This window comes from Pleurodeles waltl, chromosome 3_1, assembly GCF_031143425.1.
Source record: "Pleurodeles waltl isolate 20211129_DDA chromosome 3_1, aPleWal1.hap1.20221129, whole genome shotgun sequence".
NCBI classification, from domain to species: Eukaryota; Metazoa; Chordata; class Amphibia; order Caudata; family Salamandridae; genus Pleurodeles; species Pleurodeles waltl.
The window spans coordinates 493,410,910-493,424,172 of record NC_090440.1 but is presented as its reverse complement, the minus strand read 5'-3'; positions in this window follow the sequence as shown (position 1 = coordinate 493,424,172).

Genomic DNA, 13,263 nt, shown 5'->3' with positions numbered 1-13,263 from the left:
ATTGTGCAAGTAGCTGAAGACCTTGCTTTTTAAGTTCTCACTAGTCCCTAGATTTTGTTAGACATACACCTGCTTCGTGCCACAATACCCTTCCCATGATAGTGCGCTTTACAAATCTGCATTACATAACATCTCATTTTAACACGTTGCATATCTCTCATTTTACTCCAACAATGAAGCCAGCTGTTTCATATAGCATATTCAAACCTAAATGCATATATTTCGAGACTCTAAAAGACTGGCCATTCATATATGATGCAAGCAGGATTCATTAAGCCAAAAAAAACAAGTTTAATGTCAGCAGACACACACTTGGAGGAAGGTGGGTGACAATCAACAACTTTCTGTTATGTGAGTTGCTGAATTTCAGACAGTCTTTTTCCTGAACCACAAGCCCCCTCCCTTCTTGTTAACTCACAATTGAGCTGCCTGAAGGAGATGTGGTTTTTATGATAGTCTTGCAAAGTCCCAGGGTACTTTGGGAAGGAAAAGACATTCAACCATAAAAATATACACATGCTGTCATCTCCTTTGAACTAACTTGTCAACATGTAAAAGTGGCCAATCATAAATAAGCTGAGATATTATTATGGGCCTTATTATAAGAGGGGCGGCTAATTTGGACCAATACGCCCTATTTACCCTTGTTTATGCATCGGTTGGAATTACAAGTTTGAAAGTACTTAACAAATCCGAAACTTATCGGGTGCGTTAAATAACCCCACTTTCGTTAGATTTCGGAAGGTCAAACCTGCCCAGATTTATCAGGAGAAAACATATAGTATTTATGTTACCATACGGATTTTGGTGCGCTAAACACAAAAAATCTGCAGGTTATACCCCACAAACTCAAAACAGTGTTACTTAACGCACCCGCTAAATAACGTTCCACGAGGTATTGTTATTTATTGTGTGTTAAATAACACCTAAACTCATAATCTCGCCCTAAGAATATGTGGGATACCTTATACCTCTCTCTGCAAGCTCTTCAACTGATCTGCTGAAACGATTACAGTCCAACTTGAGAGCTCTAGTACCTATTTAAGCAAACTAATTACAATTACACATTTCAATTTGGGTGAGCATTATAAAACAATACCAAACAACTAGCATTCCAAACACAAAGTGCACTCCATTGCCTACATTCCATACAATTTCTAACGCTAAAATGTAGGATCTTAAAAGCAGACAAGTAAGGCTTTGGTATCCGCACAAAACAATCATGCCGGATTCTTATTTCCCACTGAGCCGGGCCTTTACAAGGGGGATGGTGCGGCGTTAATAATAAGAACACAAAAAAGGGAAAAAAGGAAAGCGAGGAAGGAGTCTCACTTGTCTCGGCAGCTGATCAACAAAGGAGCAGTCGTGAGCTGTAACCTCTTGGAGCTGCAGTCTGGAACATGACACATGTCAGGCTATGATAAATGGTGCAGAGGGTGTGCAATTTCAAGCGCAATGCCCCTGAGATGCGCGGGACCCCCGATCGCAAATGTTATTGTTAAATTAAACCTTAAAGAAAGGATTGAAAAGGGTGGAGGTTCTGTTATATATAATAAGAAATGCATGCACAGGAAAGGGAAAAACAGCAGGGTGAGCAAAGGAGGGGACATTTCCACCCACCCTCTGACTTCATCTGATTTGAAATCTCTGAGGCAAATATCTAATATGGAGGTTTTTCCCTATGGTAGTTTGTATACCTGTGTTACACTGGCTTAAACGAATTATACATTATTACATTGTCTGTGTCTTTTTACAGTATGATTTTTTTTGCATTCTGCGACATTAAAACAATGAACTCTTACTGCCATCTCTGCATTGACAGCTACTCTTAATTCCTATAAAGGAATGGAACTTAGATTAACACTGTACTGTGATGTCAACAATATGTATTTTATGTCCGACAAAGTATACGAAATTGTGGATTATCAGGATTTAGACACTGTCTACACATATAGGGGCTGCATACATTTCTTGGGGCATGGTGCAAATTTAAGTTGTGGCACAAAGAAGTGTAATAGGTGATGCTCAAAGAACTGTGAAAAGATATTGAAAGTCAGGAAATTGAGGTGCTTATTTACAAGCCCCTTCTGGTGCTGGTGTGTCACTTTTTATGATGTTCCGGCGGCACAGAGTGCAGACCCATATCTACAAAGTGTCTTTATGTGGCTTTTCATGGCCTCGCAGATATGGCATAAGGCAAGGCAGTGCAAGTTGCTGCGTTGCCTTACACTGCTTCACGGGGCGTTCCATGAGCATTATGGTGGGCTTTCCCACGTAACACCCATGGGTTTTGACACATTCCCAGATTTACAAGGACGTGTAAATCTGGGAATGCTTCAAAACCGTACACCGGGGGAGGATTAAAGAGGAGAAATATTTTCATTTCTCTTTGTTTTTTCCTCTTCCCATGCGTGCTGCATGCTGCAGAACACATAGAAAGAGGAAAACGCATCCTTGGATTGTTTTTGTGTAGGAAGGTGCCCCTTCCTGCACAAAAACAATCCTGGATGCAACACACGTAGTCTTGCCTCATGGTGCAAGGGTGTCTGCATTGGCACTAGGCAACCAATTGTGCACCAGTGCAGGGAGCATGGACAGAAATGTACCATATTTCATAAATACAGTTGATTTCTGCTCCTTCCCTGTGGTGGAGGGCAGCACAGAAAGGTCACTTCCTGCACTGCCATGCACTACTATTGTTGTAAATATGCCCCTAAGTTCTTACCTTGAGTCAATGTAAAGCATCAGGGAAAAAAGAGAGGATCATTTTATTTGACTTTGATATTATTACTTAATATATAGGATGCACAATGACAACTAGCTCACACATTGACATCATAACTTAAAAAACACTCTTGCTTATTTAAGGATATCGATTTGTGTGCAGAAATAACACACTATTGAACTTAAATTACTTTAATCTATTTTTAAGAAATGTCAATAATGTCCTGACTATGTTCTCTCTAAATAGGAATGTCTGCAGTTCCCCTGTGAGTAGAATCTAATGAGAGAGTTCCTTATCGACACAAAAGCACATTCACCAAAGATGGAGGTCAAACTGAAATCTTCAAATCCTCCCTCCTGAACCTTTGTCACCACCAGAAGGCTAAGAACTCTGTACGCTTATTGTCTTCTCCAGCACCTATGGTGGATTTCCTATCCTGATATAGCATGGGGCATTTTCATGTATATTTTTAGCCAGCATCCCTACAGGTATGTGTGATGGTGCATACAGTGAGCTTTGTGACTGCAATTGGTTAACTGTCCATCATGCACTTGGATGCACTGGAAGAAGCTGACATATGTCAATCAGCAAAGAAGGATGTTGCAAGCAGTGGCAATGTAACAAAAGTCAGGACTATTGACTACTACTGTGAAAGTGAGATCCGCACCAACAGTAATGCTCACATTTGTGACCAAGGGTGTTGTGAGTCCATTGTTAGCTCTCTGCCTGGACACATTACTTGGCTTAGCTTAGGCTTGTGGCCTCTGCCCTTTCACCCAGATAATATGCTCTGTTTTCATTTATTAGTTTGTATTCATTTTAGCACAGCTTGTTTTAGTGGTAATGTTTTATTTTCATAATCAGTTGCTGTTCTGCGCACTATCAGTGTTATTTATGACATATTTTCAATGTGTTCTTCTGCCCCGGGTTGACAAGAGATGAATGTATAGAACACAGAATATTATTTTTTGGTTGTTTTGCTGCCACAAGGCTGTGCAAACAGTCCAGTACTTGGGTACATACCAGCATCTGGCTTATTTTACAAGAACAAAGCATGTTCCTCATAAAAAACCCTTGCAGGACAAAGGGCATTAAAGGGGGTACCTGCCAGGATTTTCCATCTACACTTCATGTCAATTTGCAGCCTATCTCAGTGTTTGTGCCCCTATGGAGCCTGATCTGGAGACCCGACCTTGTACTAAGGTGACGGTGATGGGGTGTGCTTCTCATGGACACTACAAGGTCAGCTTTGGCTTACAACACCATGCTTTAGGTAGGAATTAAATATTCATGTTCATTGCAATATGTTGGAGTTGTTCATTTTTACATCTCTGATCTTCACAATCCTGATTTTGTTATTCCTTATTATCCTAATTTGTGCAGCTCATGCATTTTATCATAGATTGCAGTCTTTTCAATAAATGTATTGAAAAGTATCCTGCATTTCCTTTCTTGCCTTTGTGTGTGCAAGAGACATGTATCTAGAGAGAAAAGGATAAGACTTGTTCACCACAAGTTCCCTGAGGTGTTTTCAGAGTTCCATGTGCTAGGCTGCCACAAATCACCTTTAACGTTTGGATTTGAGTAAGGTTCTGCTAGAGAGCTGGCAGGGTTGGGCTGACAGCTGCCAAGTGGTGTGTGAGTGACTAAGTCACCTACGAGTAGAGGTGCTGACACCCTAAATCCAGCAGTCTCATTGAGATACGAGATTCCTTAAGACAAGGGCTTAAGGAGAAAGACCAAAGGTTGCTGTACCAGCAAGCCAAGTCTCTTCCAATGACAAAGACTTTAGCCTTCTCATCATTCCATACTAGAAAACTGGAGATTATGCAATTGAGTGTTAAAGGGACACTGACCCCATTATGAATAACTGAATTGATTGAATTTTGGTGGCATGTGGGCATTAGCTGAGTAGCATAGGGACAAGAGAGACCTTTGAATATTAAGGCCCAATTCAGCTGTACCCAAGGCTGCATATACATGTTCTACAGACTTGAAGACAGTAGCAACACCAGGGGAAAGCTGACAGAGATGTCCTGCTCCAAGGAATGAAACGGGAAGAATACAGGTTAACCACTGTCAGGCTGTGTAAAGGTGTGGTAGTAGTAGTTAATATAGTAGTTTAATTTCTCTTAGACCACAGGTTCAAGTGCATGCTGGTGAGTCCCATTTTAATAGTGTTTAAAAGGAGGCATTCATGATAAGGAAGAGATAGGGTGGCACCAAAGGAGAAAAATGTGAAAGGACTAAGAAACAATCAGAGTAGTTTGGCAGAGGAGATTAAAAAAGACAGACATAACAAATTCTAGGAGAGAGTAGCAGAATTATTTAGATGGGGAAGAAGGATTCATAGAGGAGTGACCGGAGTAGGTAACTGGTCCATGGTAGTGAATAGTGGAGTAGAGATCTGGGATGATGGCACTGGTGTCTACAAGTGCTGAATGATCTCAGTGTCTCGCTTTTGCTAAGAGGGATATTGAGGTCTTCCCAATGTAGTTTAAGATGGGAAATTTTTGCATGAATTAAAAATCAAAACAGATGTTATGCGTCTTACAAATTGAAAAGAACCCTAACAAGAGGTGCCAGTTCTTGTCTCTGGGGAATGTGATCAAACGTTAACATTTTACTCTGTGCCATACTTTCTGAGGCAGAGCATACATATTGGCTCCTCTATGCAAACCAGGAGAAAGAAATGTATTGTCCTTAGAGTGCATAAATATTTTAGATCATGCTGTGATATATATTTATTTTCAAACATAGAGACGTCTTATATTTTTTGAGGTGTATAATAGCCAAAAGCTACCTTTAGATAATGTTGGATAATGTTGGATACAATCCTGAAATGGTTGAGAGACATCTTTTGCTTTTGTTAGTTCGAAACACGATATACATTTGCACATTCCATTACACTTGAAGTAATTCTTTCCTTATAGTCATGTAAAACTGACATTTAAATATTTAATACTGGGAATAAAAGATTTGTTGTTACACAGTATACACAATAGTGAAGGTCTAACGATGCTGCAATACTGGTGTCCTTCTTAAACTGAATAGGCGAAAACTCTTAGGTACAGTTTTCACCTTTGAAACAGTCTCACTACAGCTGACTTGGCTACCCACCAGTAGAGGCAGCTGCCAGGAAAGGGTTGAGTGGGGGGGGGGGTCAGGGGCAGTGCGCGGAGAAGGTGGCACTAATAATTTCAAAAAATTACCTGCCACTTCTGTATTCCACTGCTCCCGCCGCCTCGGTTCTTCTCGTCTTCTTCCTCCACTCCCCACCCAATCCCAACACTTCTCTCATTATGCTGCCCAGCATGAGAGAAGCACCGAGATTGGCCTGTGTGGGCTGAAATTTCACTCAGGGAGAGAGTGAGAGACTGTGCTTGGTCTATACCCGGCTGTGTTGCACAGCCGGGTGGAGAGTTCTAAGTGTGCCTGTCGGTATGGCCGGCCTCAGACGGCTGGCCAAATTGATATGCACACTTAGAAGTGCATGTACCACTCCTCCCCCACCTGCTGAAATGGAGGATGCTTGCCCCTCCTAACTAAGCAGAAAAATGAAGTATTAATAAAATACTTTTATTACAAAATTATTTTTCTGCTTTCAGCAGCAGAGCAACACTCCTCTGCCATGGCGGAGGTGCCGCCCCTGCTATTCACATTGATATAGCCCAATATTATGAGAACCAACAATTGTTATCAAAAACCATGCCTCTAATTACCTTATTTCAGTTGACATGTGATGTCTTTCATCACCTGTAATAATTAAATGATGCAGCTATGCAAGTATAATAAGTTATTACAGTTGAATTTTGTGTATAGGTCCTTCTCCCAAAGACAGCAGCCAAGACGAAAGGCAGGTCGCAGAGAATACCTGCAACTGCATTTTAAACAACAAAAATGAGAACTGGCTTTTTGTTATTATGATCAGTTTCTCTCAAACTAACAGTTAATCAGCAGAAAAGAGATACTTGTCGCAAAAAGTTTACATTTTGTGTGCCTCAGGAAAGATATATTCTTTCAGCATGTTTCTGCACGTTGTAAGCTACAGCGTTTATTTAATCTGATATTAAATTGCTAATAATATATTTTTCACCAAACTACTATTTTTTGTGTATATAATATTGCACTACAAATTCTGCTTTTATTCTCCGTGTCTGTATCTGCAACCATGGTGTCTCTTTCACATGAAAGAGCAAGATACCAATAATTTAAATGGTTTGTGGGAAAGGTGATGGTGTGACCATGTTTTGTAAGGGAAATAATACCCTCTGCTGTATGATAAAAATATTTTGCAAGTCACCCTGCAGTGACCACATAAAGGAACTCAGCTTTTGGCCTCATTCATTAATATGGTTGCAGAACTCCTTTGTGACTTGGAGTATCCTCTAATAGGCAGCTGCGGTACCTTATCTATTATATATTAATGAATTTGTAATATAGCACCCATATGCAATAGATGTGGTCATGTCAGATGCTTAACCCATTGATGAAGTATGCCCCCTAGGTGAGGGTTAGGGTCTTTGCTTCCTGAAAAAGATACTCCAGTGGGTCCTGTATAAATAACATAGCAGTATTGTCTGTGTTACTTCTGTACCTCTAAACCAGGATAGGGCTCTCCTGAGGAATGTCATATCTTTTTGATGTTTTAGCGATGGGCCATTGACAGTGGGCTAAAACTCTTTGATCACAGGGAAATCTGTAGTATATCATACAGGCCCATATTTATGCATTTGAGTTTAGTAGACCAGGACTTGCAAACAAATCTAGTCTAGAGGAGTGCTAACATACAAATGAGTGATCCTGCAAAAAGTGTGTTCATGCTGTTGCAAATTAACATAAGCTTTAGCCAGTCACACCTTAGAACATTATGCGGGGTACTAAAGACTGATAATGAGCAGTCGACAGTTCATCTGCCAGTACTAGTCCGCTTTACATTACATATGTTTGAGCCTCACTCTGCCACACACCCAGTCAGCTTATTTGATTTTAACATATACATTCAACAAATGATTGGGATACACCATGAACAGATAATCTATATGAGCTGGAACCGTTTTGCAGGTAAAGAAACATAGAAGTCTACTCTGGCATTCTATGCCCAATGGTAGCAAAGCTGTTTAATGAAAGTAGATGGCATTCACAACTTGTAAAGGCCACAAGGTGGCCAACCACATAACTTCAACCTTCAGACAGAACAACCTAACTAGGATTAATCAGAAATATGGTCAAGGACTGGCTTGGGAAAAAGAGCCATTTCCATCATACCATAATATCACAGAAATAAATTATTTGACATGGAATTAGGCAGATCATGAGCGATGGGGCGTTTCTAAATATTTTAAAATTGAATTCTGTAAAGTGCAGAACATGTGATTCTTGAAATTAAAAAAACAATTCCTTCCATCCACATAACTATTTCACCAACACTTACAAATGCCTCAAAGGAAAAAGGGAATTGGAGAGAGAAAGATAGCAAAAAATAGAGAACAGAGTATGAAACAGAAATATGTGTCTATCTCATAGTTATTATTATATTAGTGCTTCTGGTCAAATTATTATTTCTAGGATTTGTTCTGTCACCCCCTTGTGAGTATTTTGGTCCGCCTTCTGGATCTCAAACAATCTTATGTTGGATTACTGTTCCCTTCATCAAGCAGGTATTCCATGGTTTGCTTGTTCTTTTCAAGTCTGTGATGTATCAGATTTTTACAACCAGAAGCAAGGAAACACACAGCTATCAATGCCCTCCTAAAGAAATCCTTGACTGACTTGACCAAACTCACCAATTACTGACAGATATCCCTCCTTCCCTACCCAGGCAAAGTCCTGGAAAAAGCCATCAACAAGCACCTCTCTGACCACCTCACCAAACATCAGCTTCTCAACACCACACAATCAGGATTCAGAGCCAAGCACAGCATAGAAACCACCTTTATAGCAACAATGGATGATTTGCGGCTGATCCTTGATGGGGGAGAACCACAGCCTTCATCCTTATAACCCTATCAGTAGCCTTTGGCACTGTCTTCCACCTCATCCTGATCCAACATCTCCAAGAAGCAGACATCCAGAGACTCGCCCTCTAATGGATCTGCTCTTTCCTCAACAGAAGAATCCAAACTGTCTGCATGTCCCCCTACGCCTCTGAAGCACAAGATCTTATTAGTGGAGTACTGCAAGGATCCTCACTCAGCCCAATGCTCTTAAACATCTACAATGCCCCACTGCCCAATGCCATATGAATGTGCAACATAAACATCCCCACGCCAACAACACTGATACTGATACTGTCTTTCTTGGACAAAATACAAAAAAAGGAACAAGTTCACTGCATGCATGGCAGAGGAAGCCACTTTGATTAAATTCAATTGCCTCAAATTGAACCTGGTCAAGACCGAAGTGGTAGTTTTCAGGAAGGACACCTTTCGTTGGGATCCACCTGATGATCTACAGACATTATATTCACCCTCAAACCCTGCTCTCAAGCAAGAAACCTCAGAATCATCATAGACAACAAACTGTGCATGACCTCCAAAGTCAACACAGTGGTCAGGTCCTGCTTCATCACACTAAGGATGCTGAAGAAAATCTTCGAGTGACTACAAGAAAACACCAGGAAAGTGATCACCCAAGCCCTCATCACCAGCAGACTAGACTATCGAAATGCCCTGTGCAAGGGATTACCGACCAGCTCACAAAGATACTACAGACCACCCAAAATGCAGCAACCAGATTAGACCTCAACCCCCATGCCGATCCCACATCACACCTCATCTTAGGGATCTCTACTAGCTCCTGATACACAACCATGCACACATTATACTCCTTACTCACACCTACACCACACCTACTTCACAACTTTGGCCCTATCTACCTCCAGCAGTGAACAGCTGCATTCACTTCCACCAACCGTCCAGGTCTCTCTCTAGCACATACCCCATCTATACACAAAAGCAGATCAAGGGCCTCGCCTTCTCATACCTGGCACCTAAAGCCCGAAACAACCTCCTACAACACCTACAACACCTCAGAGGCTCCTCTTTTCTTCTTGACTCTTGCAGAAAGCTTAAGCCCTGGCTTTTTGAGTAAGCCCCCCAGACCTCACCTGCTACATACCTGCTACAGAGCGAGTGGATACCCTCACTTTTGGACTCAATCCATTTGTGTTTTTGAGAGAGTGAGAATATCTGTAAGTCCTAATATTACTATGACAGGCTATCATGCATACTTTATATTAATGGTGATGCCTGGAAGTGCCCTACAGAAGGAGCATTTGAAATATCTAGTTACACAAATCTGTAATTGCCACATGCAAGCAGCCTTTTTACATCAGCTCATACACCAGATGACCTAGTAGCCAAGCAAGCAAAGTGAATTAAAACTGCAAAATGATTAGGCAAGGTAATCGCTGAAGCACAGTATTAGGGATGAGCAGTGCTTGGGCAGCTAATTACATCATATGTGTTATGCCTTGCACTCCATAAAGAGAGATGAATAGCTACTAAAAAAAACTAGTGAGGATGAATTTAGCTCCTTCGTTATTTAACAGTGAATTTGCTGATGAGTAGTTACTTCATGTTAGGCAGTTATCCTCTCGGGTATCCATTTGTGGAGTGAAAATGAGACACTAAGGCCCTCATTATGAGTGTGGCGGCCTTCCCGCCGCAGGGCTGCCATATTATGACATTGGTGGTTTGGCTGAAGCCAAACCGCCACAATGCTGCCGGTACCACAAGGGTGGTTGGACCGCCGGGCCGGAGGTGAGTACCTCCGGCCTGGCGGCAGGTGTAAGACTGCTGGCAGTATTTTGAGCAGGCACACCACCAAGAAAACCCTGGGCGTCGCACCGCCACGAAAACCCTGGCAGTAACGCACCCAGTGACAGTAATCATTGCTGTCACCAGCACAGGCACCCTCGCACGTCCACACATCTCCAGACACTCCTCCATCCACACACTTGCACGCACCCCCCTCATCTGCATGCATCCACACAGACACCCCCACTCACTCACAGACTTGCACACATCCACCTCTCTCATCTGCACGCATCCACACAGACACCCCCACTCACTCGCAGACCTGCACACATGCACCACCCTCATCTGCACACATCCACACAGACACCCCCACTCACTCGCAGACTTGCACACATGCACTACCTTCATCTGCCTGCATCCACACAGACACCCTCACTCACTCACTCACAGACTTGCATACATGCACCCCCACTCATACACACCTACTCACTCGCACCCCGACACCCCCTCCCCTCCGCATACATGCAGACACACACCTCCATGCACACATACATACACACATGCACTCACGCACACCCATACCGCTACACACACACACCACACACATGCACACAACTTCCCTTCCCCCTTTTTTTCGAATGGTTCCCCTACCTATCTCGGCGAGGTGGTCATTTGGGAGGGGGTGCGTATCAGCCTTTCCATCGCCAGCACTGCACCACCATTCAGGAAACCATTACATATCGTAAAATGGCGGGCGTAGTGCTGTTGGCATGGTGGCGCTGGTGGTGGAAACGTCTTGCTTCCACCGTTGGCCATGCCGATGGTGTCAGATTTTCATCCGTAAATGGACTAAAATCCTAATGCACTCGCAATATGGCGGTCTTCGGACTGCCAACACTGGTGGCCTTCTGGCACTCGCAACTTCGGCGGTCTGTTGAAAAGATGCCCAAATTCGTAATGAGGCCTTAAATAACCTATCTATTGTCCATTACAGTCAAAGCTATCAAAAAGATAAAAAAGTAGAGGAAGGACTGAACTAAGTAGAATATTTTGTTAAGTCTGAAACAGAAATACCCATTCTAAATGGAAGCAGTGGTCATTGATTTGTGCATGGAAAACGTAACAGGACGAGCCCTCTTCTAGGTGTCTATCACTGTATGGTCTGGTCCATGACAGGATGCAGTCCGTAGCCTGTGGTGAGGAAGAAATATGGACCTCCGGGTGGCTTTTAACAGAGGGCAGCAGCTGATGGTCGGCTTTCAGGGAGAACCTTTAACCACACTTCTGGTATATTTGTGATTCCATGACCTGTGTAACTTCCTCCTTCTCTGTCCAGCTAATAGTCTAGATTAGACTCAAACCGTAAATCCTCGAAGAATGACAAACTTCTGAGAAGCCTCTAGAGGCCAGTTCTATTGTTCCTAGCTATGGTCATTTGGAGGGCATATCACCTGTCTCAATAGCATTAGACAATCACAGGGTCAAATTATTCTTCAATCAGTGTGTATTCCGTCTTACTTGTTAGAGTCTCACTGACACATGTAGGGCCTGATTACAACTTTGGAGGAAGGTGTTAATCCGTCCCAAATGTGACGGATATACCACCAGCCGTATTACGAGTCCATTATATCCTATGGAACTCGTAATACGGCTGGTGGTATATCCGTCACATATGGGACGGATTAACACCTCCTCCAAAGTTGTAATCAGGCCCGTAGTCTCTTAACACACCAAAAAAATTAGCATTCTCTTTGAAAACCATTGTAATAGATATCCATGTGCCCCTGCATGCTGAACAATCCCATCTAAGTGCCATCTACCACTGCTCGTTTATATACACCATCTGCAGACACCCAGGGCCAGATTTATGAAAATGTGGTGAAGGGCAGCACAGCAAGTCATCTTGCTGTGCCGTCATGTGTCAAAAGGAAAAGGCAGGAATGTGCTGTATTTATGCAATATGGCACATTCCTGTCCCTTCCAACTGCACGGGTGCCATTTTGGCTGTTTAGTACCAACGCAGGCACCCTTGCACCATGGTGCAGGAAAGGGCACCTTCCTGCTTAAAAACAATACTGGGAGGCTTTTTTCCTTTTTTGATGTGTGCTGTGGAATACAGCAAACATAGAAAGAGGAAACAACGAGGAGAAATGAAGAGATTTCTGTTCGGTTTTGGAACATCCCCAGGTTTACAGGCTCTCTCGTAAATCTGGGGATGCATCAAAATCTTTGGGTTTTGCGAGGGAAAACCCACCACAATTCCCATTGAATGCCTCTCTAGTGCAGAGTAAGGCAACTCAGTGACTTTTGCTGTCTTACACTGTATCAATAAGGAAATTCAAAGCCTCGCAAAGTGGCTTTGCGTGCCTCATCAATAAGGTTGAGAGGTTTGCGCTGCTGCAACGGTGGCTCATGCCTCTCATAAATATGCCCCCCAATTCCCCATGAACTCTGTGTACGCAGTTGTCGTGCATGCATACGAACTACTCACACAAATCTGATAAACTTTACATAAATGTTTCCAACTGTACACTTTTCGCGTTCTTAAACCTGGTTTACTCGCACACTTTGACTATTTCACAGAACTCTCATCCCTGACCCAAAGATACACTTTTGGCACTTGCCTACCCACACCATAGAGCAAGTGAGGTATTATGACCTACCAAGCATAAAAGTCTTACCATAGGGGAGCTAGAAAAATAACAGTGCAAAGTCATGAATAATCGGACAGATTGCGTCGATATCACATAGCGGTGCACAGGGCCGACTTTAGGACGG